Below are 17,671 nucleotides of genomic sequence, written 5' to 3'. Positions count from 1 at the left end.
TTTAGAGGCTAAATAAAGCCTACTATGAAAGCATGGAAGCATGGAAACATGAAAAGTCAACTTTAGCACATTTTCCTACTTCGGCTAGGAGAAACCGAGCTAAACAAGGAAGGAGGCGGCAGACTGACCAAATGAACTTCAAATGAGCTGAAACTCTGCAAATCCATTCTAGACAGCCCAAGGATCATTTCTTATGAAGAGTGCCAGAGCTTTTTTTGAGTGGAAGGCCTTCAAACAATCAGCCCAATTTTCTACAGAAGTAAAACTGGAAAACTGGACCTGTAATAGGTCCAGCAGCATTTTCGGCCCAACCACATGGAATAAAAATATGAAAATTTGTCAGGATGATCTACACTCATAGTGGAACATTTCATATGAAGAAGTCGAAGGCATATAATGAAGTCTTGTTGGAGAAATAATTGAAGGAATAAAGGGGCAGAAACTGACCTAAAACCAGCTCAATATTCACATGTTCATGTTTCCTACCCACATGAAGAAAGCTAGATGCTTTTCTCTTTTTCCTTGGATATATTTTTCTTCTACAATCTCTTTAATAGATCATCACCACTTCCATGTTGCTGCACCTTCATGCTTTGCTTTCATTTCATCTTTTCTCTATCTTTTCCATATTTTACAAGTGAACTTAGATCTACTTTCATTATTTTTCTTCCACTCATCATTTCACTCTTCTTTTTCTTCCCTATATAAACACCTTCTCCTCTCATTCTAACACACACATTCACATTCAACAACAACATCTCTAAGATGATCTAAGTTCTCTCTAGAGCAAACCTCTCTAAGAGCAACTCCTCTCTCTCTCTTTCTCTTTCTCTTACCGGTGATCACACTCCTAGTCCTAGTCTTCTCAGAAGCCGACTTTCAGTGCCGCCAAACCCTCTGTCAACGTGCTTCGGTCCTAGTCTCCTCGGAAGCCGACGGTAGTGTCGCGACCACAACGGTTACGGAACCAGCCAAGCAAGGGTAACGCCCTAGCAACCCAGCCAAGCTAAAGTCACGCTTTAGCAAGTTCTCCTCACTTCCCGGTGGTTCTCGCTCTGCTCGATCTACAACATCGAGTATCGATTTGGTGATTTTCAAGAAGCTCAGCAAAAGTCCTCACCACGAGGCACAAAGAATCCCACGACGAGGTTGGTGCTCTCCTCGTCCACAATTGCTTGAAAGAAGTCAGGTCAAGGGACATCCCCGACGACCGCACCCGAACGGTGCTGGCACGCCCGCGCAGAAAAGAGACTGTTGACCAGCTGCAGCAAAATTGGAGCCAAACATTTTGGCACGCCCAGTGGGACTACACCAGAGTCTTTTTATGTTCACCATCATTGGGATGCCAGAGGAAATTCTTTACCAAAAGAAATTCCTGAAGTCATGGCGACGATAGAAGGCTATGTGCCCATTCCCATTCCAGAGAATGCGAGCATAGAAGAGCGGCTTGATATCCTTCAAAAGAATTCTACCGCATACCATGAGAATCTGAGTAAAGCTCTCGCGGAGGACCGTCGACGGCTCGATGAGTTCACGATTCCAGAACCTGCTCGCGAAGAGGTCATTTCTGAGACTAACTTTCCTATAGGTGGCAATCAACATAAGGGTCTCACTGTTGAGTCACAGCCTTACACAGAGGTTGTGCATGGAGAGGGGGGGAATGTTTGGATCCAAAATAAGCATTTTGGCCTGACAAGGCGTGTCTTGGAGAAATTGAGCCAATGTCAGTGGCTCAAGCTATATGTTGTCGACAAGTTCGAAATATATATTTAGAGGCTAAATAAAGCCTACTATGAAAGCATGGAAGCATGGAAACATGAAAAGTCAACTTTAGCACATTTTCCTACTTCGGCTAGGAGAAACCGAGCTAAACAAGGAAGGAGGCGGCAGACTGACCAAATGAACTTGAAATGAGCTGAAACTCTGCAGATCCATTCTAGACAGCCCAAGGATCATTTCTTATGAAGAGTGCCAGAGTTTTTTTGAGTGGAAGGCCTTCAAACAATCAGCCCAATTTTCTACAGAAGCAAAACTGGAAAACTGGACCTGTAATAGGTCCAGCAGCATTTTCGGCCCAACCACATGGAATAAAAATATGAAAATTTGTCAGGATGATCTACACTCATAGTGGAACATTTCATATGAAGAAGTCGAAGGCATATAATGAAGTCTTGTTGGAGAAATAATTGAAGGAATAAAGGGGCAGAAACTGACCTAAAACCAGCTCAATATTCACATGTTCATGTTTCCTACCCACATGAAGAAAGCTAGATGCTTTTCTCTTTTTCCTTGGATATATTTTTCTTCTACAATCTCTTTAATAGATCATCACCACTTCCATGTTGCTGCACCTTCATGCTTTGCTTTCATTTCATCTTTTCTCTATCTTTTCCATATTTTACAAGTGAACTTAGATCTACTTTCATTATTTTTCTTCCACTCATCATTTCACTCTTCTTTTTCTTCCCTATATAAACACCTTCTCCTCTCATTCTAACACACACATTCACATTCAACAACAACATCTCTAAGATGATCTAAGTTCTCTCTAGAGCAAACCTCTCTAAGAGCAACTCCTCTCTCTCTTTCTCTTTCTCTTACCGGTGATCACACTCCTAGTCCTAGTCTTCTCAGAAGCCGACTTTCAGTGCCACCAAACCCTCTGTCAACGTGCTTCGGTCCTAGTCTCCTCGGAAGCCGACGGTAGTGCCGCGACCACAACGGTTACGGAACCAGCCAAGCAAGGGTAACGCCCTAGCAACCCAGCCAAGCTAAAGTCACGCTTTAGCAAGTTCTCCTCACTTCCCGGTGGTTCTCGCTCTGCTCGATCTACAACATCGAGTATCGATTTGGTGATTTTCAAGAAGCTCAGCAAAAGTCCTCACCACGAGGCACAAAGAATCCCACGACGAGGTTGGTGCTCTCCTCGTCCACAATTGCTTGAAAGAAGTCAGGTCAAGGGACATCCCCGACGACCGCACCCGAACGGTGCTGGCACGCCCGCACAAGAAAAGAGACTGTTGACCAGCTGCAACAAAATTGGAGCCAAACAACAGAGAACCAAATCAACCACAGCCTCGAATCTCAGGGAAACATAGAGACTCCTGAGCTTTCAGAGTTTTAGAGCTCTTCGAATCTCATTCTTCAGCCATCATGCATCATCGTCTTCAACCTCCGAACCTTCATCTTCTATCTCATCGCAAGCATCTATTCCTCATCAGACTTCTCAATTCACTACAAGAGAAATTGTCATCGGCGACAACTCAAAGTTGTCGTAAAAAGTCTAGATTTCTCGTTGAATTGAAAATGCGACGACTTTGGGTTGTCGCAACCTGTTGTCGCCTTATGTGTTTTACTGATTGTCAAAAGCGACTAAATTACACTGTTGTCACTTTTTCAATATGCGACGCAATTGGTTCCTCACATATCACAAATTGTGAGACACACAAGTGTGTTACCAAAAACTATATGCTAGACTTTATATTTGTTACTATTTTTAATATATGAGGCTTCGTTTACATTGCATATTCCATATGCGGGGCTTGTATGTTTGTCACATTTTCAATAAGCGACACAATATGTTATAGAATACTATACGCGAGACTTCATGTTTGTTACAAATTGTAACAAACATGAAGTCTCGCGTATAGTATTCTATAACATACTTATGTGTCTCGCAAGATGTCATATGTGAGGAACGAATTTACATTGCATATTCTGTTTGCAAGGCTTGTATGTCTGACCAAAAATTTATATGCGAGATTTATTTTTGTTGCAAAAAATAACTGTGAGGTTTCATTTTTGTTGCATATATTATTATGTGACACATATACATTTGTTGCAGAAAATTATATGCGAGACTCCTTGTTTGTCTCATATAATTTCGTCAAGGAACCTATTGTGTCGCATATTGAAAAAGCGACAACTGTGTAATTTCATCACTTTTAACAATCAGTAAAACACATTAGGCGACAATTGGTTGCGACAACACAAAATTGTCACATTTTCAATTAAGTGAGAAATTTAAATTTTTTACGTCAACATTGACAAATGATATCAGCAACAACCCAAAGTGAAAATTGATATCTAGTAGCTAATTTGGATATGAAATTGAATAGAAACCTGAAGCACAAAAAATATGCTTTACATTATAAAATGCATAAGAGGTTCATACACTCTGCATGGCGGATCTTATACATATAATTTCTTATACAAAAAGGGTAACTATCTAAATGGTTTTGAAAAATACTGCTACTAGCCTGCTTCTAATCTTCCTCCATGACTAGACTGCTCCACTATGATTAGGATCCTGTCGTCCGCTGTGCCTCTAGATTAGACTCACCTTGAGTCCTCCATCTTATTCAACTTGTCCTTTAGGTGGGAATAAAACAAGAGATAGAATGTCATCGATAATATAGAAACCTGCAAAATTCAATCAGCGCCCAAATAAGATGCAATTGAAGACAAAACCAGCACACCAAATACAACACACACACACACACACAATACAGTAGAAATGAGAAAATATAACAGAGGTTGTAAAGAAAGAGAGAAGGAGAAAACTAGTCCTTCATTATCAATTAATATTCCCAAATTACAAGAATCCACAACAAAATCAGGACACACTGACAAATAGAAACCAAGAGATAGAATATCATCGATAAGACTGGCAGTTTGAGGCCAAGAGAACACAAATAATAGCAGTAATTCACCAAGCATCAATCTCATCAGAAAAAATATGGCATAAGAATAGGCAATGTTTAACAATAGGCAATGTTAAACATGCTACTTCAATAAGAATTCCTCCAGCCATATCAGCTCTTCATTTCTCTAAAATGCAATCAGCAACATAACAAAATCAAAGCTCAATCATTAGAGCGAAGAAAGCAAAATTCTGTAGGATTTGATTGCCAAAAGATAACTAAAATTACAAATAAAAGCTCAGTGATCATGATTACTTGCTACTGGTTTCGCTTTGCCTAGAAAGGCAGTAGAAGTAACAGCTAGCAAGATTACTACTACTAGAGCCATTAAAAATCAGGCCAAAGTCAAAAAGATGAAACAAATGTGAGATGTCAATGAAGAGTATAATTAAACAATAGAAAGCTAAATTAAACCCGAAGCAGGAGATTCACCATTGTTTTTCTTCGTGATGTGATGGGAGGAGCTCGCTTGGTTTGAGTGAAAACGGCTGCGTGTAGATGGTGACGAACGTCAAGACAGCGGAGTGGATCGCACCAAACCCGGTCCGGTAGTTGTCGCGGCGGACAGCAGCGACGAAGGCTGAAACTTTCGACGAACCATTTCAGAAAACGAGGAGCGTGACGGCGGCATCCCCTCCGCTGTCTCGGCATTCATCGCCATCTACTCATGACGAAAGATTGGGGGTGGAGGTTAGGTTGGTGATGACGAGAAAGAAGTTGTCTTGGGAGGTAAAGAAGAATACGGCCGCCAGCCTCTCTCTACAGATTTAGGGCATGGGGTCGTAATTAACTAGGTTTTTATTCTATAATTTCTATGTATTTATTATTTTTTTATTTTCTGATAAAAACCCGGTCTTTTGATGGATTCCGCCTTTTTTTTCAATGATGGCGCATTTTTTTAAATAATTTTCATTCAAAATCTCTATATTTTGTATTATTTAGGGTTTAAAATTTACAATTCTAGACTCCGGAAGATACCACCGCCGCTGGGCATTATTCAAAAAATTTCATATGAGAGCGAGTTTGTGACATATAGATTGTAGTATGGTAGTTTAAAGCTTTAAGTAAGGGTGTCTTTCTAGTAAAAGTCTTATTTTATAAATCTTATTCTGTAAAAAAACAAAATGATAACTATTAAGACACTGGTTTGACACCCTATATAAGGCTCTAATTTCTAAGTTAATTCAAAAGTAGAAACATAGCAATATACAAATTTAAAAGTTTAAAATCAAGTTATAGGGAGATTTTACCCTTAAAAGATGTGATGCAATAGACCTATTTTCTTTTGTCTCTTAGTGAGATTATTCTTTAATTTCCACAAGCTTGTTAATTACACTATCCAATTGATTATTGCTAGGAAAATTGACAAAAGCAACACTTTACCTCTCTTTGTTTGATCAACCACAGACTAGTCTCTCTGTTTGCCTTGGTATTACATTTTTTTTTTTTGTTACAAGGATGTCTTAAACATTAACATTAACCGACAGCTCGTAGAAGTATGGTATTACATATTCTTCTTAGCCGGATTTCTCTCAAGAGGATACTCCTTACTCAGATTCGTCTTAAGGAGATTTCTCCTTACTTGGATTTCTCTTGAGATGATTTATCTTCACCAAGATTCACCCTAAGGGGATTACTCCTTACTCATATTCGTTTTGAGGCGATTTCTCCTCACACGGATTCACCTTGAGGGAATTTCCTATCTCACCCAAATCAACATTGAGAGGTTTCACCTCATTTAGATTCACCTTGCCCAGATTGGCTTTAAGAGATTTCACTTCGAGGTTTTTTTCACAAACATATTGAGCTGCCTCTCTATTAGGCCATTTCCTGCCTCTTTATGAGGGGATTCACCTCGGAGATATATTAGATATTTGGGATATATGATATATCTAATATTTTTTCTCTTCGCACATATATTTGACGATATTAGAGAAATTTCGCAGAAACGGTAGAAAATAAGATATTTTCCTCTATGATATATCAGTGGGTTGTGAGAAAGTTTAAGTCGTCACATAATCATTAAGCGACAAGCAGTAAAAGTCATCGCTTAATTGGTCTTTTGTGAGAAAATTAAAACTGTCACATAAACATTAACTGACAACTCATACAAGTTTTCGTCCAATTGGTTTTCAGCGAGAGAGTTCAAGTTGTCACACAAACATTAATTGACAACATATAGAAATCGTCACCTAATTCATCTTTTGCAAGAAAATTGCAGTTGTCACATAAACTTTAACCGACAACTAATAGAAGTCGTCGCCTAATTGGTTTTTAGTGAGGAATTTCAAGTTGTCATATAAACATTAAGTGACAACCCGTTGAGATCGTTGCCTAATTGGCTTTTTGCGAGAAAAATAAAGTTGTTACATAAACATTAACCGACAACTCGTAGAAGTCGTCACCTAATTGAGTTTCAGTGAGGAAATTCAAGTTGTCACATAATCATCAAGCGACTATCTGTAAAAGTCGTCGCCTAATTGGTCTTTTGAGAGAACATTAAAGTTGTCACATAAACATTAAGCGATAACTAGTAGAAGTTGTCGCCTAATTGAGTTTTAGTGAGGAAGTTCAAGTTGTCACATAATCATCAAGCGACTACCTGTAAAAGTCGTCGCCTAATTGGTCTTTTGCGAGAACATTAAAGTTGTCACATAAACATTAAGCGATAACTAGTAGAAGTCGTCACCTAATTAGTTTTTAGTAAGGAAATTCAAGTTGTCACATAAACATTAAACGACAACTAGTTAAAGTTGTCACCCAATTGATTTTCAGCGAGGAACTTAAGGTTGTCACATAAACATTAACTGACAACTCACAAAAGTTGTTGCTAAATCATTCTTCAGTGACAAAAATCCAGTTGTCACATAAGCATTAAGCGACAATTGCTAGAAGTCGTCGCCTAATTAATCTTTTGCAAGGATGTTAAAGTTGTCACAGAAACATTAACCGACAGTTGGTAGAAATTGTTGCCTAATTGACATTTTGTGAGGAATTGGGTGTCGCATAATGTCAAATGGGCAACTGTCAATTTGTCACAAATACTTACTTTATGCGACAAATTGGTTGTCGCCGATGGGATCATGTGCGATAACTGAAATTTCCTCGTATTTGTTAAGTTTTTGCAACGAATTTTGGGTTGTCACAATGAAATTCCTCGCTTTTGCTATTTTCTCTTGTAGTGATTGCTGAGATACTTGATCGTCGCTTGCAGCAAATTACCTTCAATTTGGGTGTGGATCGCCACTAGCAAAAAGGCTATTACATACTGATTTTAATCCGTATGTATTAGTCTTATTACCCACTGAAATCTGTGTGTGATGCTCATTGGCCACCCTACACTCACAGATTAGATTTCTGTCCCATTTGAGGGGGGTGGCCATTGGCCTTTGCACACAGATAAAAAAGTCTGTGCGAGAGTTTTCTATGGGACCCACTCAGATTTCATTTTCTATATATCCATCAAATCAGTGTGAAATAAAGGGAGTGCAATCCGTGTGAATCAATACAATCTGATGAATTTATTAAATTTTGGAAATAATAGTATTCCTTCAAAAATAATAAAATAGTATTCACTTCTAATTATAAATCTTTATATAGCATTAATTCTCAATTTTTATTAAAAAATGATACAAGAACTCCATGAAAACTAATTCCTCTCCTCAGTAAAAGCAGATCTGGGCTTAAATTGTAACGTCCCGAACCCAAATTCACCCGTTTACTAGTCATTTGGACGGTAAACGACCTTTACTTTCACTTTTACTTTCGGTTTAGTACTTTTAGTGGCCCTAAAAGTCGACTTTTTGTTCGGGTCAAAATTTGAGAAAATGTTCTTCATGGAAGTTGTAGGGGACGTTAAACCGAGCGTGTGGATATGTGGTACGTAAAAATCGGAGCTCGTATGCAAAAGTTATAAGCGAAATAGTAAAGTTACTGTTCATGGTTACTGTTCATGGTAAGTTTCTATAAATAGCCAATTTACTGTGGTAAGTTTCCATTTTGGAAACTTACCGGCTTTTCTCTCTCTTCTCCCCCGACCCTTTCTCCTCTTCGGCCCGATTTCTTCTTCCTCCGGTTTCTTCCTTCTCCGGCCGACCCACGACGGAATCCGGGCACCGGCAGGCTCGCCTCCTCTCCCTTGTCACGCCTGGGGTGGTGTTTTGCGGTGGCTCGACCGGTGGAGCTCGGAATTGAGCCGTGAAGTCCACTGTAGCAGTTGGAGAGTTTCGTCGATTTCCGGCGATTCCGGCCGTTTCCGGCCACGAAATTGGCATCGAAGGTTCGGTTTTCATCACTGATCATTTCCCCTATGGCCTTGTGTCACGATTTGTTGTGTAGATGTCGAATTGATGAATTGAAATTTTAGGGTTCTTGAGGAATTTCTGGGCTTGTGTTCACCGGCCGAACTGGAGCTCTTTCAGGTAAAATTGGCACTTGTTGTAGTTGAATGAATGGTTGAGTGTGTTGAGTAGATGCTACTGTCCAAGTTTGGTGGCCATCGGAGGTGGTGGCCGCCGGCGCGTGGGGCCCACGCGCCGCCACTGTTGGTGGCGCGTGGAGGTGTGTTGAGCAGTGATTTAATTCCAGTTTTTAGTCCATTAAATTGTATATATGTTGTAGAGCTTGTATATGAAGTTTGGTGAATTTTGGAGGAGTTTGGAATTGTTTGTGATTTTTCGAAGTTCGGTGTTTTGTGATGGAATTGTTGGAAATCCGGCCGTCGGATTTTCCTCGTTTTCGTTGTGGAATATGTTGATTGAGGAATTGGTGTTGTGGAAGAGATTTGGGTTGAATTTGAGAAGTAGTGAAGATAGGGATTTTCGGGTTTCGTTTAGGTTCGTAATTATTTATTCGAATTGTCGTTTATGGAAATGTACTTGTGTACAGGACGTTGTTGCGAGCTATGGCTAGATGAAGGAACTCGTTTGTGTGGTCGCCAATAGTACTGTGAGTGGACGTTTGTTTTTGAATATTGATGCATGCATTTATTTTTCGAATTAATGTTTTATTAATTACCATATTATTTTAGTTTCGGATACGATTTCGGTTTTGGAATATTACTTGGATTTTCCATCATGATTTTTGGAACGTGAGTTTTATCCGCTCGGATTTGAACTTGTGATTTAAGTGATTTTCGACGAATTATTTTCCGAGGTGATTTCCGGAAATTTATAATACATTTCTTTTCGTCGATATTGAGAATTTTGAATATTTTTCGAAATGGGATTTCGATGGAATTTGGCATTTGGAATGTCTTGTTGATGTTTTCAGATTTGGTTTATGATTTCGAGAATATTTTTGGCGTGCGGGGTCACGTCATTGGCATATGTATTTTCTCGTGAGATGATGGGGAAGCCTTATTGATTTTCGAGTTTTCAGATGGATTTTAACCCACCATACCTGGGTCGTTATATTTATTGCTAGCTAGCCTATTAGTACTCCTCCCTGCTTACTATGTGTTTGTGGGTGAGTAAGAGCAGAGCATGGGATGCTCCAGAGTGTGGGACACTCCGACCCGAGCCTGGGAGGCTCCCTTCTTGTATGGTGATAACTTCTTCCCCATACTTTTTCGTGACTTGACTAGCGGGGCTAGTCCGTTATTTTCGTAACCAGCGGGGCTGGTATGTTTTCACGAGAATTGTGGATTTCGATGTTATCGTAACCAGCGGGGCTGGTCTTATTTTCTTGAGAAACGAGATTTCGGTTTACGATACATGATTTTCGAATGTTTTGACTAGCGAGGCTAGTCGGTTTATCGTTTTGAAATCCTTGGATTTAAAGCTAAATGTGTTTTTCTTAAATGTTGCATGCATCGTGTTTTTAAAAGGAATAAGTGTGGGAAAGTATGAAATCCTTTTTCTTTTAAATTGTTTATTTTTGTCCACTCACTCTAACGTTTTTCGTGTACTTTTCCCTGGGCCCTTCGGTTTCAAATGCCCAGTTTGCAGGCGCTATTAGTTGAGGTCGGGCGTACATGGTTCGAGGCATAGTTGATGAATTGCTTCCGCACTTCTTTGTTTGGCTCTGACCTATCGTGGGTTACTGTTTTGGGTAGTCCACTTTAGTGATGACTCGACCAGTTCCCGGTAGAGTTATCTCTAAGGTGGGCCCCGCAGGGCCACCTCGGATTTCAGGGCGAAATTCGGGGCGGGTCCTGTCAATTTGGTATCAGAGCATTAGGTTGTTAGGTTCTGTAGACTCGTTTCTATTCTGTTACCTTATATGCTTGGTGTTGCCCAGTACCTCTCGAGTGATGGCCCGACTGCAGCGGTTCCCCATCGTGTACTCTTCGGTACTGTGGTATACATCAAGTGTGTAAGGTACAAAGCTAGTTGGTTTTCTTCTGGTGCTATGCCTCTTGTACGCCGACCTCCTAGGGTTTCCTTTGTGTATTCGATTGATTAAGTGTCTTGCGCCTATCCCTGGTGATGGTAGAGTAAAACTACTCTAGAGTTTCGAGTTGTACTACGAAATGTGATTCGAGGAAAATGTTGTGGTTGTCTTTTCCTCGTTGCCAACCATTTTGTTGGGGCATGGATTATGGTGCGGAAACCAGAGTTCAAGTTTGTGTTTGAGTGTCTGAGACGAGTGACGATAGCTTTGGGCTGCCTCTGGATGATATAATTGTTTCGGAATCAGGATCGTTGGTGGGATTGGAACTAATGGTGGTTTTGACTTGGAACCAAGTTTCGAGGAAACGTGTTTTGTGTTGTGATTGGTTGTTATGTAGCATTTGAAATATTATTGGAAGTTTTTGGTGATTCTTTGGGAACCTCAGTGTTGGAAACCATTTACAAGAGGAAATTGAATAAATATTTTGAATTTTTATGGCTAGATGCCGTGTTTTCAAGTGACTATGGTCACTGATAATGGTGGAGTATTCTAGTGGTGATTAATTCGAGGAAATTGGATTGTTATGTGGTGGGACCACTTTCGGATCCGAGTGTTGTGGTGTTTGATACAAGATATTGGACGAGTGCCATTTGTTCTCTATCATGGATACCGTTTATGGAAGACTTGGTGAATGGTGTTTTGTCGTCCGGGAAAATTGTTTGTTGTTTGAGTTTAATACATGTAGAGGATTGCTTTGGAGGAATTGAGTGGTCTTAATATTTTGGTGCTATTACTGGTGGTAATGGGTTAAGCTGTGAGATATTGGTTCTGAAGTTGAAACAAGTCTCGGAAGATGTGTTACATGACGTGATCGACTATGTAAGTGACATTTGGGGACGTATGTAGTTACTACTTGTCCGTGTGAATTTCGAGGGCGAAATTTTTATAAGGAGGGGAGATTGTAACGTCCCGAACCCAAATTCACCCGTTTACTAGTCATTTGGACGGTAAACGACCTTTACTTTCACTTTTACTTTCGGTTTAGTACTTTTAGTGGCCCTAAAAGTCGACTTTTTGTTCGGGTCAAAATTTGAGAAAATGTTCTTCATGGAAGTTGTTGGGGACGTTAAACCGAGCGTGTGGATATGTGGTACGTAAAAATCGGAGCTCGTATGCAAAAGTTATAAGCGAAATAGTAAAGTTACTGTTCATGGTTACTGTTCATGGTAAGTTTCTATAAATAGCCAATTTACTGTGGTAAGTTTCCATTTTGGAAACTTACCGGCTTTTCTCTCTCTTCTCCCCCGACCCTTTCTCCTCTTCGGCCCGATTTCTTCTTCCTCCGGTTTCTTCCTTCTCCGGCCGACCCACGACGGAATCCGGGCACCGGCAGGCTCGCCTCCTCTCCCTTGTCACGCCTGGGGTGGTGTTTTGCGGTGGCTCGACCGGTGGAGCTCGGAATTGAGCCGTGAAGTCCACTGTAGCAGTTGGAGAGTTTCGTCGATTTCCGGCGATTCCGGCCGTTTCCGGCCACGAAATTGGCATCGAAGGTTCGGTTTTCATCACTGATCATTTCCCCTATGGCCTTGTGTCACGATTTGTTGTGTAGATGTCGAATTGATGAATTGAAATTTTAGGGTTCTTGAGGAATTTCTGGGCTTGTGTTCACCGGCCGAACTGGAGCTCTTTCAGGTAAAATTGGCACTTGTTGTAGTTGAATGAATGGTTGAGTGTGTTGAGTAGATGCTACTGTCCAAGTTTGGTGGCCATCGGAGGTGGTGGCCGCCGGCGCGTGGGGCCCACGCGCCGCCACTGTTGGTGGCGCGTGGAGGTGTGTTGAGCAGTGATTTAATTCCAGTTTTTAGTCCATTAAATTGTATATATGTTGTAGAGCTTGTATATGAAGTTTGGTGAATTTTGGAGGAGTTTGGAATTGTTTGTGATTTTTCGAAGTTCGGTGTTTTGTGATGGAATTGTTGGAAATCCGGCCGTCGGATTTTCCTCGTTTTCGTTGTGGAATATGTTGATTGAGGAATTGGTGTTGTGGAAGAGATTTGGGTTGAATTTGAGAAGTAGTGAAGATAGGGATTTTCGGGTTTCGTTTAGGTTCGTAATTATTTATTCGAATTGTCGTTTATGGAAATGTACTTGTGTACAGGACGTTGTTGCGAGCTATGGCTAGATGAAGGAACTCGTTTGTGTGGTCGCCAATAGTACTGTGAGTGGACGTTTGTTTTTGAATATTGATGCATGCATTTATTTTTCGAATTAATGTTTTATTAATTACCATATTATTTTAGTTTCGGATACGATTTCGGTTTTGGAATATTACTTGGATTTTCCATCATGATTTTTGGAACGTGAGTTTTATCCGCTCGGATTTGAACTTGTGATTTAAGTGATTTTCGACGAATTATTTTCCGAGGTGATTTCCGGAAATTTATAATACATTTCTTTTCGTCGATATTAAGAATTTTGAATATTTTTCGAAATGGGATTTCGATGGAATTTGGCATTTGGAATGTCTTGTTGATGTTTTCAGATTTGGTTTATGATTTCGAGAATATTTTTGGCGTGCGGGGTCACGTCATTGGCATATGTATTTTCTCGTGAGATGATGGGGAAGCCTTATTGATTTTCGAGTTTTCAGATGGATTTTAACCCACCATACCTGGGTCGTTATATTTATTGCTAGCTAGCCTATTAGTACTCCTCCCTGCTTACTATGTGTTTGTGGGTGAGTAAGAGCAGAGCATGGGATGCTCCAGAGTGTGGGACACTCCGACCCGAGCCTGGGAGGCTCCCTTCTTGTATGGTGATAACTTCTTCCCCATACTTTTTCGTGACTTGACTAGCGGGGCTAGTCCGTTATTTTCGTAACCAGCGGGGCTGGTATGTTTTCACGAGAATTGTGGATTTCGATGTTATCGTAACCAGCGGGGCTGGTCTTATTTTCTTGAGAAACGAGATTTCGGTTTACGATACATGATTTTCGAATGTTTTGACTAGCGAGGCTAGTCGGTTTATCGTTTTGAAATCCTTGGATTTAAAGCTAAATGTGTTTTTCTTAAATGTTGCATGCATCGTGTTTTTAAAAGGAATAAGTGTGGGAAAGTATGAAATCCTTTTTCTTTTAAATTGTTTATTTTTGTCCACTCACTCTAACGTTTTTCGTGTACTTTTCCCTGGGCCCTTCGGTTTCAAATGCCCAGTTTGCAGGCGCTATTAGTTGAGGTCGGGCGTACATGGTTCGAGGCATAGTTGATGAATTGCTTCCGCACTTCTTTGTTTGGCTCTGACCTATCGTGGGTTACTGTTTTGGGTAGTCCACTTTAGTGATGACTCGACCAGTTCCCGGTAGAGTTATCTCTAAGGTGGGCCCCGCAGGGCCACCTCGGATTTCAGGGCGAAATTCGGGGCGGGTCCTGTCAATTTGGTATCAGAGCATTAGGTTGTTAGGTTCTGTAGACTCGTTTCTATTCTGTTACCTTATATGCTTGGTGTTGCCCAGTACCTCTCGAGTGATGGCCCGACTGCAGCGGTTCCCCATCGTGTACTCTTCGGTACTGTGGTATACATCAAGTGTGTAAGGTACAAAGCTAGTTGGTTTTCTTCTGGTGCTATGCCTCTTGTACGCCGACCTCCTAGGGTTTCCTTTGTGTATTCGATTGATTAAGTGTCTTGCGCCTATCCCTGGTGATGGTAGAGTAAAACTACTCTAGAGTTTCGAGTTGTACTACGAAATGTGATTCGAGGAAAATGTTGTGGTTGTCTTTTCCTCGTTGCCAACCATTTTGTTGGGGCATGGATTATGGTGCGGAAACCAGAGTTCAAGTTTGTGTTTGAGTGTCTGAGACGAGTGACGATAGCTTTGGGCTGCCTCTGGATGATATAATTGTTTCGGAATCAGGATCGTTGGTGGGATTGGAACTAATGGTGGTTTTGACTTGGAACCAAGTTTCGAGGAAACGTGTTTTGTGTTGTGATTGGTTGTTATGTAGCATTTGAAATATTATTGGAAGTTTTTGGTGATTCTTTGGGAACCTCAGTGTTGGAAACCATTTACAAGAGGAAATTGAATAAATATTTTGAATTTTTATGGCTAGATGCCGTGTTTTCAAGTGACTATGGTCACTGATAATGGTGGAGTATTCTAGTGGTGATTAATTCGAGGAAATTGGATTGTTATGTGGTGGGACCACTTTCGGATCCGAGTGTTGTGGTGTTTGATACAAGATATTGGACGAGTGCCATTTGTTCTCTATCATGGATACCGTTTATGGAAGACTTGGTGAATGGTGTTTTGTCGTCCGGGAAAATTGTTTGTTGTTTGAGTTTAATACATGTAGAGGATTGCTTTGGAGGAATTGAGTGGTCTTAATATTTTGGTGCTATTACTGGTGGTAATGGGTTAAGCTGTGAGATATTGGTTCTGAAGTTGAAACAAGTCTCGGAAGATGTGTTACATGACGTGATCGACTATGTAAGTGACATTTGGGGACGTATGTAGTTACTACTTGTCCGTGTGAATTTCGAGGGCGAAATTTTTATAAGGAGGGGAGATTGTAACGTCCCGAACCCAAATTCACCCGTTTACTAGTCATTTGGACGGTAAACGACCTTTACTTTCACTTTTACTTTCGGTTTAGTACTTTTAGTGGCCCTAAAAGTCGACTTTTTGTTCGGGTCAAAATTTGAGAAAATGTTCTTCATGGAAGTTGTTGGGGACGTTAAACCGAGCGTGTGGATATGTGGTACGTAAAAATCGGAGCTCGTATGCAAAAGTTATAAGCGAAATAGTAAAGTTACTGTTCATGGTTACTGTTCATGGTAAGTTTCTATAAATAGCCAATTTACTGTGGTAAGTTTCCATTTTGGAAACTTACCGGCTTTTCTCTCTCTTCTCCCCCGACCCTTTCTCCTCTTCGGCCCGATTTCTTCTTCCTCCGGTTTCTTCCTTCTCCGGCCGACCCACGACGGAATCCGGGCACCGGCAGGCTCGCCTCCTCTCCCTTGTCACGCCTGGGGTGGTGTTTTGCGGTGGCTCGACCGGTGGAGCTCGGAATTGAGCCGTGAAGTCCACTGTAGCAGTTGGAGAGTTTCGTCGATTTCCGGCGATTCCGGCCGTTTCCGGCCACGAAATTGGCATCGAAGGTTCGGTTTTCATCACTGATCATTTCCCCTATGGCCTTGTGTCACGATTTGTTGTGTAGATGTCGAATTGATGAATTGAAATTTTAGGGTTCTTGAGGAATTTCTGGGCTTGTGTTCACCGGCCGAACTGGAGCTCTTTCAGGTAAAATTGGCACTTGTTGTAGTTGAATGAATGGTTGAGTGTGTTGAGTAGATGCTACTGTCCAAGTTTGGTGGCCATCGGAGGTGGTGGCCGCCGGCGCGTGGGGCCCACGCGCCGCCACTGTTGGTGGCGCGTGGAGGTGTGTTGAGCAGTGATTTAATTCCAGTTTTTAGTCCATTAAATTGTATATATGTTGTAGAGCTTGTATATGAAGTTTGGTGAATTTTGGAGGAGTTTGGAATTGTTTGTGATTTTTCGAAGTTCGGTGTTTTGTGATGGAATTGTTGGAAATCCGGCCGTCGGATTTTCCTCGTTTTCGTTGTGGAATATGTTGATTGAGGAATTGGTGTTGTGGAAGAGATTTGGGTTGAATTTGAGAAGTAGTGAAGATAGGGATTTTCGGGTTTCGTTTAGGTTCGTAATTATTTATTCGAATTGTCGTTTATGGAAATGTACTTGTGTACAGGACGTTGTTGCGAGCTATGGCTAGATGAAGGAACTCGTTTGTGTGGTCGCCAATAGTACTGTGAGTGGACGTTTGTTTTTGAATATTGATGCATGCATTTATTTTTCGAATTAATGTTTTATTAATTACCATATTATTTTAGTTTCGGATACGATTTCGGTTTTGGAATATTACTTGGATTTTCCATCATGATTTTTGGAACGTGAGTTTTATCCGCTCGGATTTGAACTTGTGATTTAAGTGATTTTCGACGAATTATTTTCCGAGGTGATTTCCGGAAATTTATAATACATTTCTTTTCGTCGATATTAAGAATTTTGAATATTTTTCGAAATGGGATTTCGATGGAATTTGGCATTTGGAATGTCTTGTTGATGTTTTCAGATTTGGTTTATGATTTCGAGAATATTTTTGGCGTGCGGGGTCACGTCATTGGCATATGTATTTTCTCGTGAGATGATGGGGAAGCCTTATTGATTTTCGAGTTTTCAGATGGATTTTAACCCACCATACCTGGGTCGTTATATTTATTGCTAGCTAGCCTATTAGTACTCCTCCCTGCTTACTATGTGTTTGTGGGTGAGTAAGAGCAGAGCATGGGATGCTCCAGAGTGTGGGACACTCCGACCCGAGCCTGGGAGGCTCCCTTCTTGTATGGTGATAACTTCTTCCCCATACTTTTTCGTGACTTGACTAGCGGGGCTAGTCCGTTATTTTCGTAACCAGCGGGGCTGGTATGTTTTCACGAGAATTGTGGATTTCGATGTTATCGTAACCAGCGGGGCTGGTCTTATTTTCTTGAGAAACGAGATTTCGGTTTACGATACATGATTTTCGAATGTTTTGACTAGCGAGGCTAGTCGGTTTATCGTT

General features: G+C 40.8%; 2 protein-coding genes and 1 long non-coding RNA gene across 4 annotated transcripts in view; 1 reads left to right on the top strand and 2 right to left on the bottom strand.

Annotated features, from left to right (window-relative positions):
- Positions 1–17,671, bottom strand: part of LOC133720820 (phenylalanine--tRNA ligase, chloroplastic/mitochondrial-like) — a 53,219-nt gene that overhangs the window by 15,016 nt on the left and 20,532 nt on the right. The window lies entirely within an intron of this gene.
- The window catches only part of LOC133720818 (cyclic nucleotide-gated ion channel 1-like), a 54,576-nt gene that overhangs the window by 26,320 nt on the left and 10,585 nt on the right, over positions 1–17,671 (top strand). The window lies entirely within an intron of this gene.
- On the bottom strand, positions 4,118–5,469 carry LOC133722241 (uncharacterized). The gene is made up of 2 exons (XR_009852577.1): positions 5,136–5,469; positions 4,118–4,830 (listed from the first exon to the last, which is right to left on the bottom strand). It is a non-coding gene; the product is annotated as an uncharacterized LOC133722241 (long non-coding RNA).

Source organism: Rosa rugosa, chromosome 7 (genome assembly GCF_958449725.1).
Source record: "Rosa rugosa chromosome 7, drRosRugo1.1, whole genome shotgun sequence".
NCBI lineage: Eukaryota > Viridiplantae > Streptophyta > Magnoliopsida > Rosales > Rosaceae > Rosa > Rosa rugosa.
Note: the sequence above shows the minus strand (reverse complement) of the source record. Positions and strands in the feature narration are given on the sequence as shown.